General features: G+C 42.3%; 1 pseudogene; it reads left to right on the top strand.

Annotated features, from left to right (window-relative positions):
• LOC133762101 (heterogeneous nuclear ribonucleoprotein A1-like) overlaps positions 1 to 9512 on the top strand; it is a 66931-nt pseudogene extending 57419 nt beyond the window's left edge.
• Positions 9513 to 27528: the final 18016 nt, after the last annotated feature.

The raw sequence follows: 27528 nt of genomic DNA, 5'->3' as shown, positions 1-27528 counted from the left end.
AGAAAAACACGTATGTGTATATGTGACTATTGGGTAGAGAGATCTAGCTTAAAAATTATGCTATTTAGGACCAATTTACTCTTAAAGGATTTTTCCTTACATATGAATTAAAGTCTCTTGTACCAGTAAGTTTCTCTTTAGTTTGTTCTTTTTATATCCCTAGTAGTTTCTGATTTATGAGTTTTGATGCCTTGATAGTGTATATATAAAGATTCAGGGGCTAGAGTTGTGGCTCAGTGGAGTAAGCCACCACCTGTGATGCCAGCATCCCATAAGAGCACCGGTTCAAGTCCAGGCTGCTCCATTTCTGGTCCAGTGTCCTGATAATGAGCTTGGAAAGGCTGCAGAAGATGGCCCAAGTGCTTGGGCCTCTGTCATTTGGGAGACCTCAATGGAGTTCCAGACCCTTGGATTTGGTCTGGCCCAGTCTTGGCCTCTTGTAAGCCATTTTTGGGAGTGAATTAGTGGATAGAAAATCAACCCTCCTCCCCCACCTCTCTTCCTCTCTTGAACTTGGCCTTTCAAATAAACAAAATGAAATAAAATTTTAAAAATTCACGAAAATTAGACCTTCAGTATGGATTGTATCTTTTTTCATTACAAAATGCTCTGTCTCTAGTATCTTTGTCTTTAACTCACCCTGAGCTAACTTCTTAGCATGTTCCGGCCTCCATAGCAAAATGCCTTGGAATGGTGACTTATCATCAACAGAAACTTATATTGCTCACAGGCCTGGAGCCTGGAAAGTCAACATCAAGGCACCATTTGATTTGGTTTATTATGAGGGCTCATTCCTCACGGATGCAACCTTCTTTGTGTCCTCACATAGTGGAAGGACAAAAAGGCTGCCTCAAGACATTTTTTTTTTCATTTGAAAGAGAGAGGCAGACAGAAACAGCTGACAGAGACAGAGATCTCCCACCTGCTAGTTGACTCCCCAAATGCCCACAACAGCTGGGCTGAGGCCAGGAGCGCAGGACTCCGAGTGTCCCCCATGGGTGGTAGGACCCAACTACTTGAGCCATCTGCTGCCCCCAAGGCTGAGTCACTTTGATAAGTGCATTAATCTCATTAAAAGTGGAACTCATGCTTCTTTTTTTAAAAAAACAGATTTATTTATGAGGCTGGCACTGTGGCATAGTGGGTGAGGCTGCTGCCTGCAATGCTGGCATCCATATCCCATATGGGCACCTGTTTGAGTCTCTGCTGCTCCACTTCCAATCCAGCTCTCTACTATTGCCTGGGAAAGCAGTGGAGGGTGGCCCGAGTCCTTGGACCTCTGCACCGGTATGGGAGACATGGAGGAGGCTCCTGGCTCTTGGCTTCAGATTAGCACAGCTCCGGCTGTTTCAGCCAATTGGGGAGTGAACCGGAGGATGGCAGACCTCTCTCTCTCTCTCTCTCTCTCTCTGCCTCTCCTTCTCTCTCTGTGTTACTCTGTGTTACTCCAAGTTCTACCCACCCCCCCACCCCCCCACCCCCCGCCAAGCTCTCACCACTATCTTGGCAGCTCATCCTTATCCCAAGTATTCCTGAAGGAGAAGAAAAGGAAAAAGGCATTGAAAAGCTGATAGATGAAATAACAGTTGAAAATTTCCCAGGTCTTGAAAGAGACATGGACATGCAGATACGAGAAGCTCAAAGAACCCCAAGCAGACTCAACCAAGAAAGGTCTTCTCCAAGGCATATCATCACAAAACTGTCAAAGTTAAAGACAAGGAGAGAATTCTAAAGACCATAAGAGAAACATGTCATTAAATATAAAGAAAAATGAATTAGATTAACATCAGACTTCTTGAAACCCTTCATGCCAGAAGAAAGTGGGATGATATATTCAAAATCTTAAAGGAAAAAAAAAAAACTTCCACTGTTCACAATAGCCAAAACTTGGAATCAATCAAGGTGTCCGTCATCAGATGAATGAATAAAGAAACTGTGGTGTATATACACAGTGGAATATTATTCACTTATAAAAAAGAACAAATTCTACCATTTGCAGCAAAATGGATGCAACTGGAGGACATCATGTTGAGTGAAATAAGCTAGATTCAAAAAGACAAGTATTGCATGTTCTCCCTTATATGTGGGAGCTAAAATTAAAAAAACAAAAAATAGAGAAAAGAAATAAATGTTTGTGTGTATCAGTATTGCTGCAAATATGGTTTTGTAAAACTTTGTTTTATAACTTTGTGAAACCAATGGTTAAGAATGTTATACTAACATACTACTACAGTTTTAATAATCTGTTAATATTTTAAAATTTATTGTATATGGGTAAAGTTGTCATTCTTCCACTCAATTATTGTTTATGGCCATTGTCTATATTCCCAATAAACTAGGGTCTTTTTGGTTTATACTTGTTAAACTACTTATTTAGTGAAGTATTAAGCCTTTTTACTGTAATGGAATTTTAAAACATGTTACCTCAAAAACTAAAAAAAAAAAAAAGGAGAAGGAAAGATGATGGAAAATGGAGGGAAGAAGGGGATAGCATTATATATCAAGGAGAGAACTGTATCCTCAAATTGCATTGAATCTGTTAAAAACTAATTAAAAATTTAAAAATTATAAAAAAGTAATTCATACTTTTGGCTTATTTATGCATGTGATGCTGTCTGTAATATTACTAATAACAAAATTGTATGTTTCTAGCCCAAACATGATTTATCACACTTTTAAAAATTGTAATATAGTGTCTTATGACAATAGAAGATTAGAAAATTACTACACTTAGTTCTTTCAGCTTGTCTATCCTACACTGCCAATTTTGGCTTCTTATAATCATCATGAATGCTTCTAGTTGTTATCTTTATACTTTTAAGTAATACATTAGCACTTCTAATACTTGGTTTATCATTTAAACAGCAGGTTTGGAAATCATGCTACAAATGATTAAGAATTCATACACATACTGTCTTTTCTCCTTTGCTCTATCTTGCATTTTTACTTGCTTTGTTATTATTATTTCTATGTTAAATTCTGTTCTATGAACACAGTTCCTCCAGTTGCCTATCCCTATTCCTTTATTTGACAAATTCAATGCCTAGCCTCATCACCACCCTTAGCCCCTCTTCAGCTCTCTTGATGGGCATCTTCAAATATTTTCTTGTTATTTGAAGAAAGGACACACTAATTCTTTATTTTCTGTAGCTCTTACATGCTTAGGAATATCAAACAACTAGACTATGCAGAAAATTCTTGGGCTAGACATTTTCTGAGGACTTGACAACACTTTTTGCCATTTTCTAATAGTTACTATTAGAAATATTAATATTGCTTAATTAGTTATTAATATTAGTTAATATTGCGATCAAAAAGTTTGAGACTGAACTTAAATTTTTTCCTGTTATTACTGCTTAATTTTTTGAAACTCATATTCTTATTCTGTCTTTGCAGGTTAGTGATTTTTACTCAACCATATCACACAGTTGACTTTGCTGACTTTATTTCTTTCCAGAAAAAACTGGGCCCACCTCAAAACTGGGATTTAGATATTTTTACTTGAGAAAAAATTTATTCTATTCTATCTGAATATTTTCTCTGTTTCCTCTAGTAGGGACATCATTCATGTGAAAGCTGAAATTCCTTTTCCTATTTTCCATATCCACCCATCTCTCACTTATCATTGTAAACATTTGGTTCTTTTCTATTTATGTTCCTTTATGTTTTTTCCAAGTCTATATTCTTTATCCTTGCTTGTTTCAGTGTCTCTGTTTCTACTTCTTCTAATGTTAATTTTCACTCCTGCAATTACCTCATTTGTTCCCATGGTCAGGCTAGACAATTTCTTTTTTCATTTAAAAAAAAAAAAAACACTCAGCTGTTTAGTTATCTGTTACTTGAGTCAGCATAGTTCTTCTTTCAATTATTGCTTCAGAAAAGCCATTTTTATACTCACTTATGTGAAAAGGGATTTCTCTACAATTTTTATCTATAGTAGGGATAATCTCATGGAGTATTAATCTGCTTTTTATTTCCCTCTCAGTTATTTTTCTTGTGATATATTTGCCTTATGTTCCATGCAAATCCCTTTTGCTTGATTAGTCATCTGTTAGGAGATTACTCATAGTTTTATGTGGACTGTTATTTATAGGGATGTTCTTAAAGGATGATATGGTAAAGAGGCCGGGGAATGAGCTGGGTCAGCCATCAGCTTGGATTTCTCTCTGTCCAGCGGTTGTGTCTCCATCCTTAGCAGGGGGTAGGTTTTGCCAGCCATGCTGACCAACAAGGAGGGATTCAGCATTCATTTCCCTTCAGCTCCAAGGCCAATGGCCCGCACTTCCATGCAGCTGCCTTTTAGCAAAAATGATATGGCTCTCTGTCCATTCAGCTATGCCCTCTCAGAAGGGTCAGGGATGCCCAAAGCTTGCCTCCTTCCGACTCAGACCTCACAGCTCTACAAGCCCAGTGGTTCTGCTCATTAGAATAAGCAACCCGCTCAGTCCCTGCAGCACCTGAGCTTTGCAGTCACCCCTCTGCTTCCAGCCTCCTCCCTCAACTGAGCTCAGCCTGACTGCACCTGTCAGAAGTTGGATTGTCTTAAGTCTTATGTGTATTTTCTTTCCTAATTTTCAAAACCCGTTTTAGTTGTTTTCAGTGGTTTCAGAAAGAAGAGTGAGGCCAGGTGCTTTGACTGTGAGGACTTTGATGCAGGCAAGGCATGACTCTGGATCCACTGCTTCTAAAATTGAATTTCATAAATATTTGATTTGATGAAAAATGAGCTCATGGAAACATGGGCCATGGCTGAATGCAGGTGGAGTTTCAGACGATAAATTTTGAGAATCTTTGGTGTTATTTTCATAGCTGATGACAGTACAAGAGGGCCCTGAAGCAAAAGCAAAGCATCTGACCTTTTTACTGCACCTCAAAACAAGCAGGAGACTCCTTTGGAAAGAGGTACTGACTGCTGAATATCACTGGACAAACGGCACCTTAGCAGAGTCCACGTGCTCCTGTGTCTTTGAGAGTTTACTATTGGGCAACTGTTGATGTATCTTCTAGAATTTCTAGTCCATTACATTTTAAGTCTCTCAACCTATATTTCCTATGGTTTTTAATCTGACAAAACTAAGCAATTGCTTTTCTAGCTTTATGTTTTAAATGTTCTAATGTTCTTTTCAGAGTTTTGTTGTTTTTTTTGTTTTGTTTTGTTTTGTTTTAGTAAGTGATGGGAGAGAATATGTAGCAAGTAAAAGAAATGCAGGTTCTTTTGAGAAAAGAAGTGTTGTACTCCACACAAAGAGGACCTGCCTCACCCCAGGCAGCTAGCCCTTACAGAGTGCTAAAAATAAGAAAACTCAGGTAGAACAAGCTTAGGTACCTTGTTCAAAGCAGTAAGTGGTGTAACCACAACAGGAATCCAAAAAAGGATGACAAACCTAAAGCCCATATTAAACAAGAAAAGAACATCTATGCACCAAACTATATGACCCTAAATTTAAGCCTAGCTCTCCCCTAGCCACTTTACACAGACTACTCTCTTGAAGATGACTCCATGGTCTCCTAATCACTAATTCCATGGCCCCTCCTAGAATTTCACTTCTTCTCCCTCTCCAAAATTTTTGCAACTCTTAAGTAAACTTTCCTTCTTCAGCATAACACTGGAAGGATGCACTAAGAGGTATCATTACCATAGAGAAACTCAAATTTGAATTTTCAGCGGCCAATAAGGAGCTACTGAAGATCCTTGAGAAAAGCAGCAATAGGCCGGCGCCGCGGCTCACTAGGCTAATCCTCCGCCTTGCGGTGCCGGCACACCAGGTTCTAGTCCCGGTCGGGGCACCGATCCTGTCCCGGTTGCCCCTCTTCCAGGCCAGCTCTCTGCTGTGGCCAGGGAGTGCAGTGGAGGATGGCCCAAGTGCTTGGGCCCTGCACCCCATGGGAGACCAGGAGAAGCACCTGGCTCCTGCCATCGGATCAGTGCGGTGCGCCGGTCGCAGCGCGCTACCGCGGCGGCCATTGGAGGGTGAACCAATGGCAAAAGGAAGACCTTTCTCTCTGTCTCTCTCTCACTGTCCACTCTGCCTGTCAAAAATTTAAAAAAATAAATAAATAAATAAATAAATAAATAAATAAATAAAATAAAAAAATTAAAAAAATTAAAAAACGCAATAGACTGAAAATAATTCCTTAAGAAAATCAGCATGACAAGGCTATTCAATATAGTCCTTCTGGATTGGGGAAGGTAGGGAATTGCTCTAGATAAGACCAGCCAGCACCTGCTATAGAAACCTGGGCATGGAGTTGTGACTGAACTCCGAGAAATATTCATACTATAAGGGACTTGATTAACATAAGTAACATTAGAATACTCAAATGCAATTTTTAAAAATCTTCAATAAACTCTTTGCCCTTGGGCTTCAAGTCTACAGTTGAGAACATGGTTTTTCAAATTACTCAATGTTTCCTTGAGAAAATTTCTCTTGGGTTGTTCTACTTCTAAGCAGTTGTATTGTATATTATGAACTCTGAGTCTCTCAAGTGCACACATGCCCTCTTTGCAGTGTCTGCCAGGAAGCTCATAAAGACACATCATAATTGGAATTTTTTACCCTCATCACAATCTCTGTTGCATCTTTCTTTTCTTCTTGTATTCACTCTTTGAAATAATTTGGAATTAATTTGTTTCCTTAGAATTAATTTGTTTCACTATCCCATGTGTATATTTGCAAGATCACTTACATATTTCCTAGAATAGGGGAGGAAGGGAGAGAGGGAGCAAGAGAGGGGAAGGGGGGAGAGAAAGAGAGAACAAGAAAAATGGAATTCAAAAGCAAGAAACAGAGCATTGTGGTGTAGCAGGTTAAGTCTCTGCCTACAATGCTGGCATCCCTTCAAGCCCCAGTTTGAGTCCTGGCTGCCCTGCTACTGATCCAGCTCCCTGACAACACACGTGGGACAGCAGGGCAAGATATTTCAAGTATTTGAGTTCCTGACACACTATGGAAGACTCAGATGGAGTTTCAGGGTCCTGGCTTCACCCTGACCCAGTCCCAGCTGTTGCAGCCATTTAAGGAGTGAACCAGCAGATAGATCTCTTTCCCTGTCTTGCCCTTTCTATCACTCTGTCTTTTAAATAAATAAATAAATCTTTCTAAAAAATGCAAGAAACGTAACATCAAGAAAAGCAACTCTAAGAAGACACTTCCAAGACAATTAAGGGAAATGGCTATTATAAAGATATTTTAATTTTCTAGTTATTTTTAAAGTTCTTATCTGTTCCCAATGGACCACAAGCGGCAAGTGAAATTTATGCATGTCTCAGATTTGTTTAAAAAAAAAAACAGTTAATGGGAATTGGGAGGGAAAAACAAAAGTGTTCTTTAATGTGGGGAACTATAAAGATGATGGCACTTCTCATAGCAATAATATGTTTGAGGAAAGGCATGGAAAATCTTAGCAAGTCAGAGAGTGTGACTCCTTAACTGATTCTGTGGGCATTTGGCTAAACTCTTAATTTGTTTCTCAATGATCTGTTTGCAATTGGAAATGGGTGCATTTGAGTTGTGCCATAGTTAGTAAAGTTAGTAGTGGATCCTAAACTTTAGATTTTATTTATGAACGACTTAATTTATCCCAGGTGCTGTGCTCAGGGCCTTCACACACATTATTTAAGTTTTTCCAACAACCCAGTTGGAGTAGTCCTTCCCTCCTCTCCGCTTTCTCTGCTCTTTCTTACATAATGGGTGGTGACTGTGGGGTTCACAGAACTGAGAGGTTTATAATCCTCTCTTTCTGAGATATGCGCTCCCCTCCAAGCCATGTGAGGAGATGCCTGGCTCCTGCACGGACCTTTTGGACACCATTGCTGTCAGCCCTGGCTTCGATGCTATATTAATAGTGGACGTTGATTTTTTTTCCATCTATGAGCCAGAATGACTGCTTGGGCAGCCAGAATGATGTCACACAAGGCAAATGCTTCTCTGAAGTAAGAATCTCAGTCACTGGCCATGTTTTCAGAGCCATGTGAAGCACTTGATTCTGCAGGGTGTGGCCCTATGAGAGCAGAACCAGAGGCGTTAAGGACGCGGGCACTGAAGCCAAGAGGCAGGGACTTGAACCGCAGCTCTGCCACACCATAAAAGTAGTAATATCATTTGGACCTGTAGCTCAGTTTCTTTGTATACTTAGGACAACTACAGGACTCACACCCCAGGGTAAATTTTAAACATGACAATGTACACGGTGTTTGGTACAGGTGGCTCAGCAAACATTGGCTTACTGTTGTTATTCATCATTGAAATAGCCAGTAAGATTTTTTTTTTCAAACATAGCCTTTGTTTTTCTGTAATGTAGATAAGATCACATTTTGGAGAATGCTTTAATTGCTTCTATATGAAGAATAAATCTGGGGACGTGTTCACTGGTTCACCGCTTTCTGCCCATGGACACCACTAAGGAAGCATTGAATTCTCTCTTCTCACTACTGCCTCGCCTAAGTCAGAGCCCCCTAAAGAGCCTGAACAGCTGCAGAAGCTCTTTGAGCTTGGAAACAGTCGCTGAGAGTCTGAGGAGCCGTTCTGAGCAGTGGGGAACGCTCACGGACTGTGTGGCCATGAGAGACCCGAACAACAAGTGCTCCAGGGGCTTTGAGTTTGTCACCCACGCCCCCATGGAGGAGGTGGATGCGGCCATGAAAGCAGGGCCACACAAAGTGGACGGGTGAGTTGTGGGACCAAAGAGGGCTGTCCCTAGGGAAGATTCTCAGGGCCCATCCAGCTGTGAAAAACACCTTTGTTGGTGGTGTTAAAGAAGACACTGAAGAACACTCTTGGAGATGAATTTGAACAGGATGGGAAAACTGCAGTGAATAAGATAATGACTGACCAAGGCAGTGGCAAGAAGAGGGGCTTTTCCCCTGTGACCTTTGATGACCACGTCTCTGGATGAGACTGTCATTCAGAAATACCAACTGTGAGATAAGGAAGGCTCTGTGGAAGCAGGAGATGCCTAGTGCTTTGGATGAACCACAAGAGATTGAAGAGGTCCTGGAAATCTTGGTGGTGGTCATGGAGGTGGTTTTGGTGGCAATGACAACTTTGGTCACAGAAGAAATTTCAATAGGCATGGTGGCTTTGGTGTCAGCAGGGGTGGTGATGGCGATGGTGCCACTGGAGATGGTTACAATGGATTTGGTAATGATGGTGGTTATGGAGGAGGCAACCCTGGTTACTCTGGAGGAAGCAGAGGCTATGGAAGTGGGAGATAGACTTAGAAACCAGGGTAGTGGCTATGGAGGGAGTGCCAGTTATGACAGCTGTAACAACAGTGGAGGAGGCTTAGGCAGTGGTAGAGGAAGAAATTTTGGAGGCGGTGGAAGCTGCAATGATGTTGGCAGTTACAACAATCAGTCTGCAAATTCTGGACCCACTTAGGGAAGAAACTTTGGAGGCAGAAGCTCTGGCCCCTATGGCGGTGGCAGCCAACATCTTGCCAAACCACGAAATCAAGATGGCTATGGTGGGTCTAGCAGCAGCAGTAGCTATGGCACGGGCAGAAGGTTTTAATAGCTGCCAGGAAACAAAGCTTAGCAGGAGAGGAGAGCCAGGAGAGTGGCATGGAAGCTACGGATAACAACAGATTTGTGAGTGGTGGCAAGCATAGTGGTGGCAGGGCCTAGCTGCAACGGAGAACACATGCGTTAGACAATGCTCGTGTGCATGGGCAAAAAAACTAGAGGACTGCACTTGTGACTAGTTGTATGACAGGTTATTTTAGTTTCTATTCTGTGGGAAGTGTAAAGCATGCCAACAAAGGATTTAATGTCATTTTTTTTCTCTCTTTTTTTTTTTTGCATCCGTGTTGGTAATTGATAAATGTTATAGGCTGATCATGATGCTGAATGTCTTTTTTAAAAAAAGAGCAAATTTGATGTTAAATAATATAAAGCAGCATTATTTCAATAAAATATAGTGCAGCAATACACAATATTAAATCTAGTATGCACATAAAAAGTAAAAAGAATAGATGATAATTTTAATGATGTATTTTATTTAATACAATATGGAATATTAATGACCTATATGGCACTCATTTTATATACTAAATCTTCAGAACCTGCTGTGTATTTTACACTTGTATCTCATCTTGGACTGTACACATTACAAATTCTTAATAGCCACACCCAAATAGTGGCTACCGTATTAGATAGTGCAGATGGAAAGGTACATGTTACAGCAGAGTACAGCAAGCGTTAAGAAAGAGAAACACAGAGGAAGGCACAGACGGAGTGGGGGCACATCTGGCCAGTTGGGAGACTCAAGTTTTTTGTTTTTTTTTTTTTGTTTGTTTGTTTGTTTTTTGACAGGCAGAGTGGATAGTGAGAGAGAGAGAGACAGAGAGAAAGGTATTCCTTTTTGCTGTTGGTTCACCCTCCAATGGCTGCTGCGGCCGGCACATTGTGCTGATCCGAAGCCAGGAGCCAGGTGCTTCTCCTGGTCTCCCATGCGGGTGCAGGGCCCAAGGACTTGGGCCATCCTCTACTGCCTTCCCGGGCCATAGCAGAGAGCTGGCCTGGAAGAAGGGCAACCGGGATAGAATCCGGCGCCCCGACCGGGACTAGAACCTGGGGTGCTGGCGCCGCAAGGCGGAGGATTAGCCTGTTAAGCCACAGCGCCGGCCGAGACTCAAGCTTTAGTGGCAGCTCTGCTATAACCCCTAAAAGTTAGTTTAGGCCTGACCCTTCTCCTTTCCTTCAAGGTCAAGTTCACGGGTCAGTTCCCTGAAGCCCTCAGGCAGCTTTCATCACTCCCTCTTTGATAATAGTAGCTTAGCCTTGATCACCCTGTGTGCAGCTCTGTGGGACATGGAGCTTCTTGAAGGTGCTTGGCCCCAAGCACTGGGCATGACTTGCGCAAAGGAATGCCCAATAAGTGCCCTTGAACTGACTTCAGGAAGTCAAAAACATTTACTGAATACTGGGTTCACAGAAATAGCTAATGTGTACTCTTGATAAACTCGTGACTGAACTCAGATCATCCATGTACACAAAGGGAAGGTCTGGTGGCTTATCTGCTGAGCTCAGCATCTTGTTCCAATTCATCTAGCTTCTAACTCAAGTATCTTAATATTGCTTGTGCTGGTTTCCAGCATGCTGGATGACTTAGCAGAATTTATCAAAGAAAGTGGCATTTGAAGATTTTACTCCACTTATTTTTATTCTCGTGTGTTGTCTTAGAATCGTTGATCTACTGTCACCTGTCTGACCAACTTCATTGTTTTGACAATGAAGTGAGACACATTGTTTGAAAGTGCTTTGCAAAACAGAATGTGTTCTATGAAGACAAGAGGCTGTCTTTGCTGGTAGCCCAGGATCCAGGGCTGCCACAGAACATATGAGGACTTTGGGGCTTCCATGTGGAGGAGTCTCACTGGAAATTCACTTTTGGAGGTTGTCTCAGAGCTACCTCCTCTTCCTCTGGCAACTCTCCCACATAGTCACATGCCTAAGAACTGCGTAATGTTTACTGAGTTAGAATAGGAAGTTAGAGACCCTGCTTTTCCTCCAACTAAGAGGAAGATAACATCGAACATTCTGACACATTGAATAGGTCACTGTGGGGATTAGCATGGTGGTACAGTGGGTCAAGCCTTCACCTGCGATGCTGGCATCCCATATGAGCACTGGTTCAAGTTCCAGGTGCTCGGCTTCAGTTCCAGCCCCCTGCTAGTCACCTGGGAAGGCAGTTGAGGATGGCCTCAGTGCCTGTCTCCCTGCCGTTATATGGAGTTCCCAGCTCCTGGCTTCAGCCTGACCCAGATCTGGCCATGGTAGCCATGTGGGAAGTGAATTATCAGATGAAAGATTCTCTCTCTCTCTCTCTTTCTCTGTCTTTGTGTGTGTATGTGTATGTGTGTGTGTGTCTCTCTCTCTTTCTGTAAGTCTACTTTTAAAATAAATAATTTTTAAAAAAGAATCAGCTGCTGTGCTCTTGATACTGGGACTGGTACTTCATGATCATCCTCTCTAATGATCATAGGTGTCAATATCCCCTCTTCATGCTCCAGAGAGACTTGCAAAGCACCGTAGTCTGGAAATGGTAGAGCCAGTATATGAATAAAGGTCTGAATTACTCCAAAGCTCCTTTTCTTTAATGATATAACAGCCTTTGGAATGTTTACTTTCATCACTGGTAAAATGGTTTGAATAAAAACTAATAGGAATGCAATGAATATCAAGAGAATGAAAGTAGCTTTGTTAACAATAAAATGACACGCGTAGTGGTCACAGTATTAACAGCAAGCAGAGTTACCTAATGCTTCACCCCTCACAGCATGCCTGCAGATATCTTCCATAAGACGAGGTGGTGCTTTGCAGTCTACAAAAATATCCTAATAGGTATAAGCCATCGGAATCCTTCCATGCATTTATGTGTGAGAAAGAAAATCCTGCCCTGGACCTTTATGTGATGCCCTATAATGTGAAGGCCAAGGATACAAGCTCTGGAGGCAAACTCTGCCCTTGGGGAGCCAGTGACCTTAGGCAAGTTAACTAACCCCTCTAGGCCTTGATGATAGATAACTACAGAGCTTCCCTCCTGGGCTGATCTGAGGTTAACTGAGATAACGCACATGGAGTACACAGCAAGTGCTCAGTGCACATTAGCAATAATCACCAGGACACCAAACAACACTGCAGGACTATTCTCAGGATAAGACGTTTCCCATCATTTCTTTATCCTCCTCTTCCTTACCTTTCCTCCCAACACCAGCCCTAATTTACAGAGCCCGTCTTCATTCTTTTTCATTTTGGTGGTAATAATAGGCCAATAGATCATTTTCAAAAGCAATAACTTCATGATTACATGAAATAGCTTGCTGCTCTCATATGTTAACCATATTGAATTGTTCACCTCCCCTACGTCCATTAAAAAGTGATGTATTTTTACATATTATTTTGCTGGACAGCTGAAATGCACGTTTTTCATCTTACTCCATCAATCACTTCATTGCTGAACTGATGAGATCCCCGACTGAGGGCTGAGCGGTGATTTACTCTGCACCAGTATATCCAGAAAGGTCCCCTGTGCATCTACTGAAGCTACTCAAGTCTACTAACCTGGAAAGGGATCTTGGCTCCATTTTTAAGGAATTATTATCAAGGAGGAATTGAACCAATGGCAGAACCATTTGGAAGTGTGGAGTGGGCAGAGACAAAAAAAGAGAGAGAATACCCAACAGGTCTTCAGTGTTGACGCTCCTGAAATGGACCTCTTGGTCATATGAGATTATCCTTGTAACCAACACTCACCCTTTTCTCTGGAGAGATCATGGGGATACAAGGAAGCACATTATCTAGAAATTGTTCTACTAGAAATCTCAAATCCTTAAATGGGCAGAAAAATCTACCTGGCCTAAGGTTGGGGAAGAATCAGAGGGAAGTCACTGCTCTGCATAAGAAAATGGGAGAAGTTGGTGGGTGGTCCGGGGAGGGTTACTGAGAGAGCCAAGAGACCAAGGAACCAGCTCACTTTAACACTAGCAATGCAAAATAAACTCCCTACATTGCCCCAAACCTTCCATAAAATCTGAGATAAATAAGCTGTCAGGTGGGTTTTGCTGTTTCAGCGGAAATTATAGGAAAGAGCTAAATTCTATGATGGAGCCAATGGCAGAGGCAGAGATCAGATAAGAATCTTGAGGTAGAACAGAGAACAAGAGGCAACAGAAGCTCAAAGCTGGAGTCAAATATGACCATGAGGATATAGGGACTACAGACATTTGCAGAAGTCACGATGAATGTGTCAAACGTCATGAGGTTTCCGGTGAGGATTATCCTAAAGGACTGCATGTCACTTGCAAACATCTAATTGAACACCTTAGGTGGAAACAACGTGCCACTGAAAATCTCACTAAAGCTTGAACGTTAATGCCATTTCTTGTGTGACAACTTCTAGACAATGTTCATACTTCTCCTCCTGCCCTAGTTGTCACCTAAGTCAGTTTGTGCTTTTCCAAACAGGAAAGAAAACCTAAGGAGAATGTCAATCCAGTAGTAGGAAGGCTGATGATAAGCAGAGAGAATTTAAATAGATTATCAAATGATCCCAGCACTATTGATTTTCCATAAGTCTTCTTAATCATAAATAAGAAGAAAATTAAAAGTGCTGTCAAATGTACTCTGAAGAAAAGCAAAGGCACTTAAATAACAGAGAACAATAGAGTTTTTAAAGTGACCTCAGAAACTCGCAGAGCTGCATCAAAGTCCTTGATGAGTTATCCAAGTTGGATGTGAGTTCTGTGTGGGGAAAGGTCAAAGGGATCATTTTGGTTAAAGCCTGTCCCAGACTGACTTTGACAGCTGCTGGCAAAGCTCTGCTGTCAACTGCACCTGCTGCTGTGGCCCATTTAGCAATAGGGCACAAGGCAGGCTGGATGGGGCCTGAAACATCAAAAATGTGAAAAGACCCAGGGCCGCTACCTGGACACTCCGGGCCAGTAGAGTAGATGTAGAGATAACAGATGCTCTAACTTTGCGTTCTCATAAGCAACAGGGCACTCAAGCCCTGTAAAATGGAAAAGTCTATATTTAATTTCTATGTATTCTCTTAATTAGATTATTACAACTAGTTAAAGTTATTTTCCATATGGTAATCTTACTAATAAAAAAAATCTGGAAAAGTTGTCTTGGGTTTCCTTACATGTTACACGGCTTATATTTTATGGCCATGAGGTCATAGCTGTGAAATATCCCTCTTTGACAACTTGACTGTGATGTATGCTGTTATATTTCAGTAGTTCAGGGTGATTTTTCAGCTGGATGTAAAGTTCATTCCATTTCATCACTACTGATACCATCTGCATTTCCATTTCAGCCATGGAGCATAAAAGGCCACAGAGTCGAAGATACCATTTGGGACCAGTTAAAAAATGGTAGAGAGTGACACAAAGGTAGGAAGAATAAAGAACATAGGCATTTTAGTATACCAAATAGCTAATCATTGAATGCTTTGCAGTTCGTCGGCAGCTGTGTTTTTCTAAGTACGTTCTCATCTACGGGTAGTTCAACTCTTTCTTAGGGTAAGCTTAGAGTCTCGGGTTTAAAGAAAAGTTGAAAGTAACTGATGCTACCATTTTCAAAAATAAATGATGTTTCAACATCCCTCCTTCTTCACCCTCCACCAGCACCACCAGGCTGGCCTCCAGTCTTATTTAACCAAGATGTCCTGAAAGAATAATGATGGAGCGTCCTGGTGGTACTAAACATCTTAGAAACATAAAAGACAAAGTTTTCAGAGAAGATGTCTGGTGAACACCACTGGGGATTCCATTCACGTTTATATGCCTAGAGAGATCTATGATTTAAGGTAACCTCAAGTGATTCTTTTGAGCCACAAAGAAATACACACAGAGATAGTCATTGTGGATTTATTTATAATAGTGAAAAAACTGGAGCAATCCGATGGAGGTCAGATTAAATAAAGAACTAAATACATTATGTTGTAGTCTACAATAAAAGGTTACATTGCTGTCAAATGTAGGCCTCAGAAAAATATTTATTGAAAGAGAGAAATGTTCTCTATATAGTATTTAATAAACAAAGCTTTAATGCAAAACCTCATATAATCACAACCTAATTTTGATATATACTTTTTAACACTGGTTTCCTAAAAAATCAACATTTCTACAATGAAAACTGTTGAAAAACTAAAATGTTAAACACATAATTTGACCACACTGCTTGATGCATTTTAAAATGTATAACATATCTGACCTTTCAAGTTTTAGAAAAGCTATAACAGATGGAGGGAGGGAGAGAATATCATTATATTCTTAGAATTGTATCTATGAACAATATTGAATCTGTTAAAAATTAATTAATTTTAAAAATAATACTTTGAATGAAAGAAAACAGACAACAAAAACTCCTTTTCCTTTAGTCAAGATGGTCAGAGGATCACCATTAGGGGAGAAATACTACACACCGCCAAAATGCCTGCCCCACAATAACAAGTGGAAGCCCTCAGAATCAGCCTCGTGTCTAGAAACATCCAGCAATAGATGCTTGGGCCTCCTGGTTTAAGTTGCAGATGTTTTCATTTGATTGGTAGTTTGTTTATTATTTTCTCCCTTTTAAGGACACAGGGAGTTGAACTATTCAAAGAAAGTACAAATTTTAGGATACACTCATTATAAACACAAAAATCTAGTTCCAACAGGAAGGAAACAGAAAATCCATCCAGTTAAAATCCTTTAACCCACACCACTAATTGTCTCTTGGGAGTTTCTGATTTCTTTGGATGAAACCTTTCTTAACTCCACAACATGAGAGTCAGGCTAAGACTAGCACTTAGCGCTAAGGGCCTATGTAAGCCAGAGTTAGTCTTTATGTAATTGTGAAGGTAGATTCTCCTATGGCATAGATTGGAATGGGACAAGGTGAGAAAGTCTTACACTAAAGAGCAAAGGATTCTTCAAAAAAAGTGGGATCAGGGTGTCCTCAGAGAGAGGAGATGCATCACATCCATGTCCTGTCCTCTTAACTTCAGGAGTGTGTGCAGCAAATATCTGATCCATGCTCTCCTCTACGCATCCCTGCCTCAGTCTCTCTTCGGCTCCTATAATAGGAAGACAAGAAGTTTTCTTAGCTCACAGTTCTGAAGGCTGGCAAGTTCAAGATGAGGTGTGTGTATCTGGTGGGAGCCTTGTGCTATGTCAACTCATGGTGGAAAGCAGAAGGGCAAGCAGTGTGTGAAGACACCAAAGCTTGAGGGGCAGTCTCACTTTGTAACAGCTCACTCTTGCAATAACCCACTCCTGTGCAACAGGTGTCTATCTTAATGACCAAATGACTTCTTAAAAGCCCACCTCCCAGCACCACCAAATTAGTTCCACATGAGAAGCACTCTATGGAATCCCATCATCTCACCAGGAGGCCTCACGGAGAAGCACCTATGATGCTTGGAACAGGCAATAACTAAGCACCTGGGAGCAGATGAGGGTCAAGGGGAAGAGAGAGAAGAGGAAAGAGTCGGAGTACAGGACTCAGCCTCAGAACAACAGGTCTGGACACCCCAGGGGCACGCGTGGCCCAGGGCGGGAAAGGAGCCCTGAGCCCTGAGGGTGGCACCAGCAGGGCATGGGTGTTCCTAGGAAGGAGAGGAGGGACATCTTCAGAAAGACAGCCTCCCTCACGATTCTGCTGGACAGATCCTGTTCTTCAAATGACCTCTCCTCTTGAGAAATACTTGCTCTGTTTATCAAAAGATGAGAAACACTGAGCTTGTTCAAGAAAAATGACTACATTCATGTTTTCTGGGGAAAATGTGTTTAGATTCTTTACTTTCCAAGCCAGACTATTGTTTAAATGACCGGGTGGTATACTTTCACCCCTTTCCTTATTCTATCCATTTCTGTCTCTTGGGAGCCAGAGGCTAGGTTGTTTGCAGCCAGTTAACAATGGTTGAGGTAGTGAAACTCTCCGGAGACCCAGAGAAGGACACTTGCCTGCACGGCCAAGCATGTGCCAGCAGCTGAGTGGGTTTGGGTTAGTCTAATACAGGGAGGAAACAAGATGTAGAAGTAAATTAGGCAGCCATGCAGCCTGACGGGGCAAACCCAGGAGACTACGTACAGCCTGCACCAGCATGCTGGGTGCTCCCACCAGCATTTCTGCACATGCCTGGCACGTGGTCACATTTGTTGAGATGTGAAGCTCAGGCTGAGTCCAATCATAGGATGATTGTCTCAAGAGAGCATTCCACTATTTTTTTTCAGATTATTTTTTCATGTATTGAGTCATTGATGACATCAACAATCACTCTATGAGTACCTACTTGGCAGGAGGCAACCTCCAGGTGCACCACTGGATAAAAGCATGAGTACTGTAAGAGCTCAACCTGGAATCCTCCCCCGATGCAAGGTTTAAAATAAGGGATGTCATGAATAAATACAATGATCTCCAATATCTAATTTTAGGTTAGTTGATATGTAGCATTAACAACCCTCATTTATTGGTCCTTCCCCTCGTGCCTTGCAGTTGGACTTTAGTACCAATCACTATAGCCACCTTGCCAAGCATACCACACTCATTTCATTGACAGGGAAACTCAAGTTCAGAAAGCTCATGCTTCAGGCTCAAGGTCACAGAGCCAGGCTTTGAGCTCTAAAGCATGTGCTCTTGGCACACCCACGCAGTAACTCTGATGCATTTGTCCCCCAGGAAATGGTCAGCTAATGTGCAAGTGTCGTGGGAACTCAGAGCGTGCAGGGAGACGGCCTTACACTGGAGGAACTGAAGGCTGTGCTCTTGAACTGGGTCTCGAGAAGTGAATGAGTTTTAAACCCGAGGAGATGAGAGAGGAAGGAGTGGGATGGGGCACTTCTGCTAGGAGAGGGACAAGTGGGGAAAACACACCCCGGGGGGAAAGCCTCTGGGGCCTGGGGAAGTCATTCAGGGCACAGGAGGTGAATGCTGGGGAAGCCGGAAAGGTAGGAGCGGGCGAGTGACGGGCATCTCAAACAGCGGACCAGGATTTGAAAATATGTAAAAAAAAATGCAATGAGAAGTCAATGAAGATTTTTGAGTGGGAGAGTGACCCAGTGAAGGGCCAGATTCAGAATGCTAGGGGCGGACGAGGAGAGCAGGGAGGAAGCCGCTGCTTTTCCTTGGGTAAAGTGGGCTGGGGCAGTGGGACTTGAGAGAAGGAGACAGCTGCAAAGGTATTGAAGATCATAGAATCTGGAGCAGGTGTTATGGCTCGGCAGGTTAAGCCACCACGTGGGATGCCTGCATCCCATGTTGCAGTGCCCTTGGGGAGACCTGGATGGAGTTCTGGCTCCTGGCTTCAGCCTGGCAGGGCATCTGTTGTGGGCATCTAGGAAGAGAATCAGCAAACGGAAGCTTGCTTTCTTTCTCTCTTTCTTTCACCTTCCCTCTCCCTCTGTATCCATCACTCTGCCCTTCAAGTGGATGAAAATAAATGAATACATAAATTTAAAAATGTAAAATCCACTGGACAAAATGCCGACCATGACGGGCAAAGTGAAGGGACAGAAATCTGATCATCCTTTTGTGCCTGTGTTGCTGGGACTAAATTAGCTTCTAAACTGATCACTGGCACCTTCTAAAGTGTTGCTGCTCAGCCTGTTTTTATCTATGGGCAACTTCAATGGGCCCAAAGAGCCTATTTAATTTCCATACTCTTTCTTATACCAAAAAAGATAAAGCTTTTTTATGAGTTTTAATGAAAAGGTATAAAATTCTAAAAAGTTAACTATGCCAAAAGCATAAGACTAGACACTGTGAAACCATTAAAAAAACATACAGTGTATCAGCTTGGGGCCCCCTGGAGAGCCCTGGGCTCCCTAGTGAGCCTACATCTCTGTTGGAGAGGCCTACAGCTCATCCGCGGGGGAAGGAGAAATTGTGCACAGTTAACACACATTCATTCAGTGATTCTGACTGGACACCACCATGTTCTGTGCTACATGCAAAAGGCAGCCATTCCTGAGAAACTTCCTCTTCACTTACCTCAGCTCCCTGCCCTCCTCTTTGAAGCCTCCATACCCTACCCCATCCCAAAGTATCTTTCACATAGAGCAAAGTGTTGTTCCTCAGGCTAGTTTGGGTGTGCCCCAAAGGCCCACTTGTTAAAGGCTGGGTCTCCAAGGCCTTATGCTCGTGGTACTAATAGGGTAGGAACTTAATCCAGCTATGGTGTTAGAGGTGAGATCTTGGGGAGGTGGTTAGATTGAGTCCGATTGTCGGGGAGGAGACTCATGGTGGCTTTGTAAGGAGAGACATGACAGATACACACATTCTCCATGGTGCCTCAGGATCCTGCCAGTAAGAACACCTTCTGTAGATGCCTTACTCCTGGGGCCACCTGATCTTGCACTGGGATCCTCCAAAGCTGTAGCGAAAATAAACTTCCTTCTTCCATCAGTTATCTTTCTCAGGTATATCATTACAATGATGACATGATAATATACCCCGCTAAATACAAGCCAAGAGAAATATAATCTCCATCATACCCAGGCCTGCATCAACCAATGGCCTCACTGGTGTTGTCACTTCTCTGTGCTGTCCCTGATTTCTGTCTTAGGATAGCCCAGTTTGTCCACTTGCCTGCCACAGTTCAAGGTGGAGCAGGCAGGGCTGTAAGTCCAGCAGGGCAGACCCCTCCTGGATTCAGTTTTGCAGCCTTGCCATGATTTAATCTGCAATCCAATTTGCTACTTGGTCTCGCCAAGCCCTTATCAAGGTTTTACATTTCAATGTGCCTTTTCTCAGCTGAATATCTGTGTTTTCAATTATGTCAGCCCAGGTGAATTGCCCTCCCATTGTTCAAGGTCAAGCCTCCAGTTGTTATTTCCTGCCCATGCAGCTAGTCCTTTTCCCCTCCATCCCTCTGGGGGCAGTTTCTCAATTGTCACTGGTGTTCCCAGATCCTCTGGCCATCAGATTTCATCTGCAAATTTAATTATGAAGCTATGCCCAATTTGGCTCATTTCATTCTACAGTATAGATGTTTATCAGACATCCATTCTCCACCAGACACACTGAACTCCAAAGACCAACTAGACATGTTCTTCTGCAGCTTTATGAAAATAAAAAGCCAGAGCTCCCTTCCTACAAGTTAGGGACTAAACGGGCCTCATTTCATACACAATGTTGAGTCCCCTCACCTGACCAACAGACCCTCTGATCCTGTCCTTAGGTGTTTCTACAGCCACAGAGAACTGTGCTAGAAGGGTTAGCGTAGAAACAGCTCTTACATCAAGAAGAAGACGACAGAAGCAGAAGAAGCCTAAGTCAAAGCCGCCCTGGATAGCAGTCACTAACTCAAGTCTTCCTGAGCGGCCCTGACCTGCCTTCCTCCCCAGGCTCAGCCAGGGTCCAAAGGCATTTCAGATCTGCAGGTGCAGGCCCTAAGCCAGGCGCTGCAGAGGGCATAACTGTTGTCCCCTGATCACACTTGGGGTCCCGTGCCTGACGTCAGCCTCTCCCTTCCCCCTGCACACCACCTGCTCCATCCTTTCCACACAGGGGTGCTTCCCCAAGAGCATGTTTGGCAGGAGTAAGACATTCCTTGCTATCCCAAAGCACAAAGAGGCAGCAAACCTCACCCAGGCACATTGCTCCCAGGCCACCACTTCTCCTGTTTATGAAGCCTTCCCACCACATTCCTCAGCCTAGACCTTTCCATTGTACACCTGCCAAATGTGGTAGCCCTCATAGCTCTTTGCTTGTGTTATGCTCACTTACGTGGCTGACTGGTTGGTGGGGATAAACTGGGAGCAGGAATCACAAGCAATGCCAGTGATCTTTCCCAAAACAGGTGCTCAGAAAGTTTATCAAATGACTTTCTGCACAAGTTGATATTAGGGAACAGAAGTCACCTTTTCAGATACTATTCTTGTCTCTCCAACCAATTACCTGTAATGAGGTCATGGCTTTTCAACTTGTTTTTAATTAATAGAATGCCTCTGAGGGAGCCTGGGATTAGAGGCAGGCCAGACTGGCTCAGTCCTGCAGCTCCTTCTCAGCATGTACACACTAAACAAATCAGGATGGAAGCCCCTTAGAATAAATACTTGTCAATGGTGACAAGATCTGATGCGACAAGTTCAATACAAACAAGGTCTTTCTTTCTACCAGCCCCTCCAATCCTACTGTTTGGAGCTTCTCTTCTTACTTAAATAAAACTTCACTTCTACTCTCACTGTCTTGTCCAGTCTTATGAATTGTCATTGACACAGGACATGAACTTGGAATCATCCCACTAGTTTTCTTGCAACACTTCCTTGGAGAGAGTCTGGCCCCTCAATGTATAAAACAACAACAGTTGGATTATTATCCTGATCATGCAAAATGGGGCGTCCCAGTACCACCCACCAGTCCCTTCTCCCAAAGCTAACCTCATCCACATATACAAGTTCCTTCACTTCTTCCAAGGCCTGCATCAAATCTCTCTCCCCCATAGGGTCTTTGATCTGATCATTCCAGCTGTGGGAGCCTTGCCCCTTCCTGAGCTCCTGGAAGTCCTGTTGTCAACTCTTGGCAAACACTGAGCCTGTGGCTACAGTCACATTCACCAAGGCTTACTGTAGCCAAGCCCAGTGTGCCGTCCTTTACGGACATCAACACATTTGCCCCTCAGCACACTCCTGCGAGGTAGACCTTGTTGCTTGCCTCACTTCACTGGTGAGGAAGTGGAAGCTCAGAGATTAAACGATTTTCCAAGTTCACAGAGCCTTTCACTGGCAGTGCTATGATTTAAAATGAAGCTAACTGATTCACTGATTCCTGTTTTACTGTGCAATTCTTTTATATTTTCAACTAGACAGTGTCTTCCATTCATTGCCCCATTCTTTTATTTTTCTTAATATTTATGTATTTTTATTTGAAAGTCAGAGTTAGCAGGAGAGGCAGAGAGTGAGTCTTCCATCTGCTGGCTCACTGTCCAAATGGCCCCAATAGTTGGAGCTGGGCCAATCCGAAGCCAGGAGCCAGGAGCTTCTTCTGGGTCTCCCACATGGGTGCAAGGGCCTGAGGACTTGGGCCATCTTCTACTGCTTTCTCAGGCCATAGCTTAGAGCTGGATCGGAAGTGGAGCAGTTGGGACTAGAACTGGCGCCCATGTGGGATGCCGGCACTGCAGGCAGCGGCTTTACCTGCTACACCACAGCACCAGCCCCAATTGCCCCATTCTTAATACAGTGTTCTGCCTTGAGGAAAAGTACCCATATTCAGTAATTTTTCAGAGATTAACTAGGTCCCTCAAGGATATTACAGGCACCTACCTCTTGCTTCTCTACTGTTTATCTGGCTAGAGGCTGCAGGCTTCTGCCTCGCTCTTCTTCCCAGAGAAAGGTCCGTTTCTGAAGCAAGCAAAGAAAGGCTTCGCTGCGGAAAATACTAAGCTCTTCCTTCAAAGGCTGGGAGTTATGCAGGAGTTTCACAGGAGGGAAAAAACAACAGTGGCCTCCTCAAATAGAGAAGGGAGGCTCAAGGCAGGAAATGGAAGGAATGGTCAGAACAGCTCTAGGGAGAGGGGAGGGGGTGGAAGCAGAGACTATGTAGATTCAGACCACTTGGGACCCTATCCCTAATTTAACTTCTGGACTAAATTTTAAAAACAGCCAAGTAGTAAAAATCCTGCTCTCCATGAACTCTGGCCTCTCTGCTTGTTTGGATGTCACAGAGAAAGGCTGCACTTTGTGTGAGGCAGCCCCAAGGGGACACCCCGGGGCCAAGGTCTGGTGATTGATTGGGAGAAGCCCCAGGGGCGCCCCCTGCCCGCACTGCAGTGCACCTGCACTGCGGTCTGCAGGGGCCCCTGCCTGACCTCCCCGCAGCCTTCTCTGGCCTCACCTCTTACTTGAAAATTAACCACAGGCTTAAAGTGGGAGAGAAGAGGACGCCATTGGCCGAGAGCGTAGGCAAACCGATTCACAGGATGAGTCAACAGCACACAGCCCTAACTTAGTAACTGAAGTAGGTGCCCCCAGCCTTGCAATCCAATCCCTCTCATAAAATTCTTGATTTCAGTTTTAGGTCCCTACTGCAGTACATGCAGTGACACTGGGAAAATGTCAGGTGGTTAACAGCATTTTCATTTTATGTTCTGATTTGAATAATTTAAAGTTAGTTCAGGGATTTCAAAAGAATCTGTACTTATTTCAAATATCCATCTTTGCTTCAGAAAAATCATAGTATTCAATGCCTAATATAGTAGCATTCATAGGTGATCAAATCAACTTTTCTCTTTAATTACTTTCACAGAATAAACATGAGAAACATTTTTTAAAAAAGAAACACAGGAAAACACAGCAAAATGTGCTTTAAGAAAGCAAAGCAAGTCAGATAACAGACCTGGTCAGGTGGATCTTAGCCCAGTTCTGCTTTTCCAATTGAGATAAAAATTTAAAAAGACAAAAATAAAAAGTAAAAAAGTATGTGTGTATATATATGTATATTTACACACATACACATATAAAATATTCTATTGTATTATGATCAGAGGAGAGTTGCTATTATTACGCATAGGTACAAAAATTTTAAAACAAAACTCTTAGGCTAACAACTAAATTAAAAAACTCACTGTTTCTTATTGATTTCCTGATTCTCCTAAGATCTGAGCCTATGGAAAGCTTCTTATCCAATTTCCTTTTCTCCTTTCCTTTCAATAATCAGAATACATCATGCATAATATAGAATAAAAATCCGTAGTCTGAAGGAAAGTTGTTTGTGAAGGATTAATGAATATACAAATGAGCAAAGCCAACAGCAAAGCCACTACAAGAAAAGTGAAAATATTTTTTAAACTTAGAAAATAGCAAGTCAGATCACAAAATGTATGTTTATAAAGATCTCTGGAAAATACATACGAAAAGTCCAATGTAAAAATTGTGCAAGTAGGTGAAAAGTTCACAGAAAAGAAACTAAAAAAATAAATACAGTCCCTTGAAGTAAGGAAAGATGCTTCCGTTGGCTCAAATAGGAAAGATGAAAAAACGTAACATTAGAGGAAGATGGGCTGATAGGGGTGAAAAGAGATACAACTACTATGGAGGATAATTTAGCCAAAAACATCAAAATTTCAAGGACATTTACTCTTTGACCCAGAAATTCTAATTCTAGTTATTTGCACTATGCATATTATTCACATGTGTGAAATGACATAGGTGCAAAATTATTTCATATAACTCTATAATGGTAAAAAGTATTTTAAAAATCCAAATAGCAGAGGCAGGCATTGTAACAGAGTGTTTAAGCTGCCGCATGGGACATCCACCCCACACCGGAGTGCCTGGGATCAAGTTCCACCTCCACCTCCAACCCAGCCTCTTGCTAATGCACACCCAGGGAGATGCAGCGATGGCTCAAGTACCTGGGTCCCTGCCACCCATGCAGGAGAGCAGACGGAGTTTCTGGCTCCTAGTGTTGGCTGGCCCAGCCCCAGCTGTTGTGAGTATTTGGGGAATAAAACAGCAGATGGAAGATCTCTCTCTCTGTCTCTCTCTCTCTCTCTCTCTCTCCCTTTCCCTTTCAAATAAACAAGAATAAATAATTTTTTATTTTTTTTTACTTTTATTTAGTAAATATAAATTTCCAAAGTACAGTTTATGGATTACAATGGCTTTCCCCCCCATAACTTCCCTCCCACTCGCACCCCTCCCATCTCCTGCTCCCTCTCCCATTGCATTCACATCAAGATTCATTTTCAATTATCTTTATATATAGAAGATCGATTCAGTATATATTAAGTAAATATTTCATGAGTTTGCACCCACACAGAAACACAAAGTGTAAAAATACTATTTCGGTACTAGTTATAGCATTACATCACATTGGACAACACATTAAGGACAGATCCCACATGAGGAGTAAGTACACAGTGACTCTTGTTGTTGACTTAACAATTTGACACTCTTATTTATGGCATCAGTAAACTCCCTAGGCTCTAGTCATGAGTTATCAAGGCTATGGAAGCCTCTTGAGTTTGCTGACTTCGATCTTATTCAGACAGGGTCATAGTCAAAGTGGAAGTTCTCTCTTCCCTTCAGAGAAAGGTACCTCCTTCTTTGATGGCCCCATTCTTTCCACTGGGATCTCACTCACAGAGATCTTTCATTTAGGGTTTTGTTTTGTTTTTTTGGTTTTTTGCCAGATTGTCTTGGCTTCCCATGCCTATAGTACTCTCATGGGCTCTTCAGCCAGATCTGAATGCCTTAAGGGCTGATTCTGAGGCCAGAGTGCTATTTAGGACATCTGCCATTCTATGAGTCTGCTGTGTTTCCTGCTTCCCATGATGGATCATTCTCTCCCTTTTTGATTCTATTAGTTAGTATTAGCAGACACTAGTCTGGTTTGTGTGATCCCTTTGACTCTTAGACCAATCAGTGTGATCAATTGTGAACTGAAATTGATCACTTGGACTAGTGAGATGGCATTGGTACATGCCACCTTGATGGGATTGTGTTGGAATTCCCTGGCACATTTCTAACTCCACCATTTGGGGCAAGTCCGATTGAGCATGTCCCAAATTGTACATCTCCTCCCTCTCTTTTTCTCATTCTTATATTTAACAGGGATCAGTTTTCAGGTAAATTTAAACACCTAAGAATAATTGTGTGTTAATTACAGAGTTCAACCAATAGTACTAGAACAACAAATACTAAAAAGGATAAAGTATTAAATTGTACATCAACAGTCAGGACAAGGGCTGATAAAGTCACTGTTTCTCATAGTGTCCATTTCACTTCAACAGGTTTCCCCTTTGGTGCTCAGTTAGTTGTTGCCGACCAGGGAGAACACATGATATTTGTTACTTTTGGGACTGGCTTAATTCACTCAGCATAATGTTTTCCAGATTCCTCCATTTTGTTGCAAATGACTAGATTTCATTGTTTTTGACTGCTGTATAATATTCTATAGAGTACATGTCCCAAAATTTCTTTATCCAGTCTACTGTTGATGGGCATTTGGGTTGGTTCCAGGTCTTAGCTATTGTGAATTGAGCTGCAATAAACATTAATGTGCAGACGGCTTTTTTGTTTGCTAATTTAATTTCCTTTGGGTAAATTCCAAGGAGTGGGATGGCTGGGTTGTATGGTAGGGTTATGTTCAGGTTTCTGAGGAATCTCCAGACTGACTTCCACAGTGGCTTAACCAGTTTGCATTCCCACCAACAGTGGGTTAGTGTCCCTTTTTCCCCACATCCTCTCCAGCATCTGTTGTTGGTAGATTTCTGAATGTGAGCCATTCTCACCGGGGTGAGGTGAAACCTCCTTGTGGTTTTGATTTGCATTTCCCTGATTGCTAGTGATCTTTAACATTTTTTCATGTGTCTGTTGGCCATTTGGATTTCCTCTTTGGAAAAATAACTATTGAGGTCCTTGGCCCACCTCTTAAGTGGGTTGTTTGTTTTGATGTTGTGGAGATTCTTGATTTCTTTGTAGATTCTGGTTATCAACCCTTTATCTGTTGCATAGTTTTCGATATATTTTTTCCCATTCTGTTGGTTGCCTCTTCACATTCCTGACTCATTTGCAATACAGAAACTTCTCAATTTGATGCAATCCCAAATGTTAATTTTGGTTTTGACTGCCTGTGCTTCTGGGGTCTTTTCCAAGAAGTCTTTGCCAGTACCTATATCTTGCAGGGTTTCTCCAATGCTGTCTAATAATTTGATGGTATCGGGTCATAGATTGAAGTATTTAGTCCATGGTAAAGTGAGTGGATTTTTGTGTAAGGTGAAAGGTAGGGGTCTTGCTTCATGATTCTGCACATGGAAATCCAGTTTTCTCAGTACCATTTATTGAATAGACTGTCCTTACTCCAGGGATAGGTTTTGGATCCTTGATCAAATATAAGTTGGCTGTAGATGTTTGGATTGATTTCTGGTGTTTCTGTTCTGTTCCATTGGTCTATCCATCTGTTTCTGTACCAATACCATGCTGTTTTGATATCAACTGCCCTGTAGTATGTCCTGAAATCTGGTATTGTGATGCCTCTGGCTTTGTTTTTGTTGTACAAGATTGCTTTAGCTATTCGAGGTCTCCTGTGTCTCCATA

Source organism: Lepus europaeus, chromosome 6 (assembly GCF_033115175.1).
Source record: "Lepus europaeus isolate LE1 chromosome 6, mLepTim1.pri, whole genome shotgun sequence".
NCBI classification, from domain to species: domain Eukaryota; kingdom Metazoa; phylum Chordata; class Mammalia; order Lagomorpha; family Leporidae; genus Lepus; species Lepus europaeus.
Note: the sequence above shows the minus strand (reverse complement) of the source record. Positions and strands in the feature narration are given on the sequence as shown.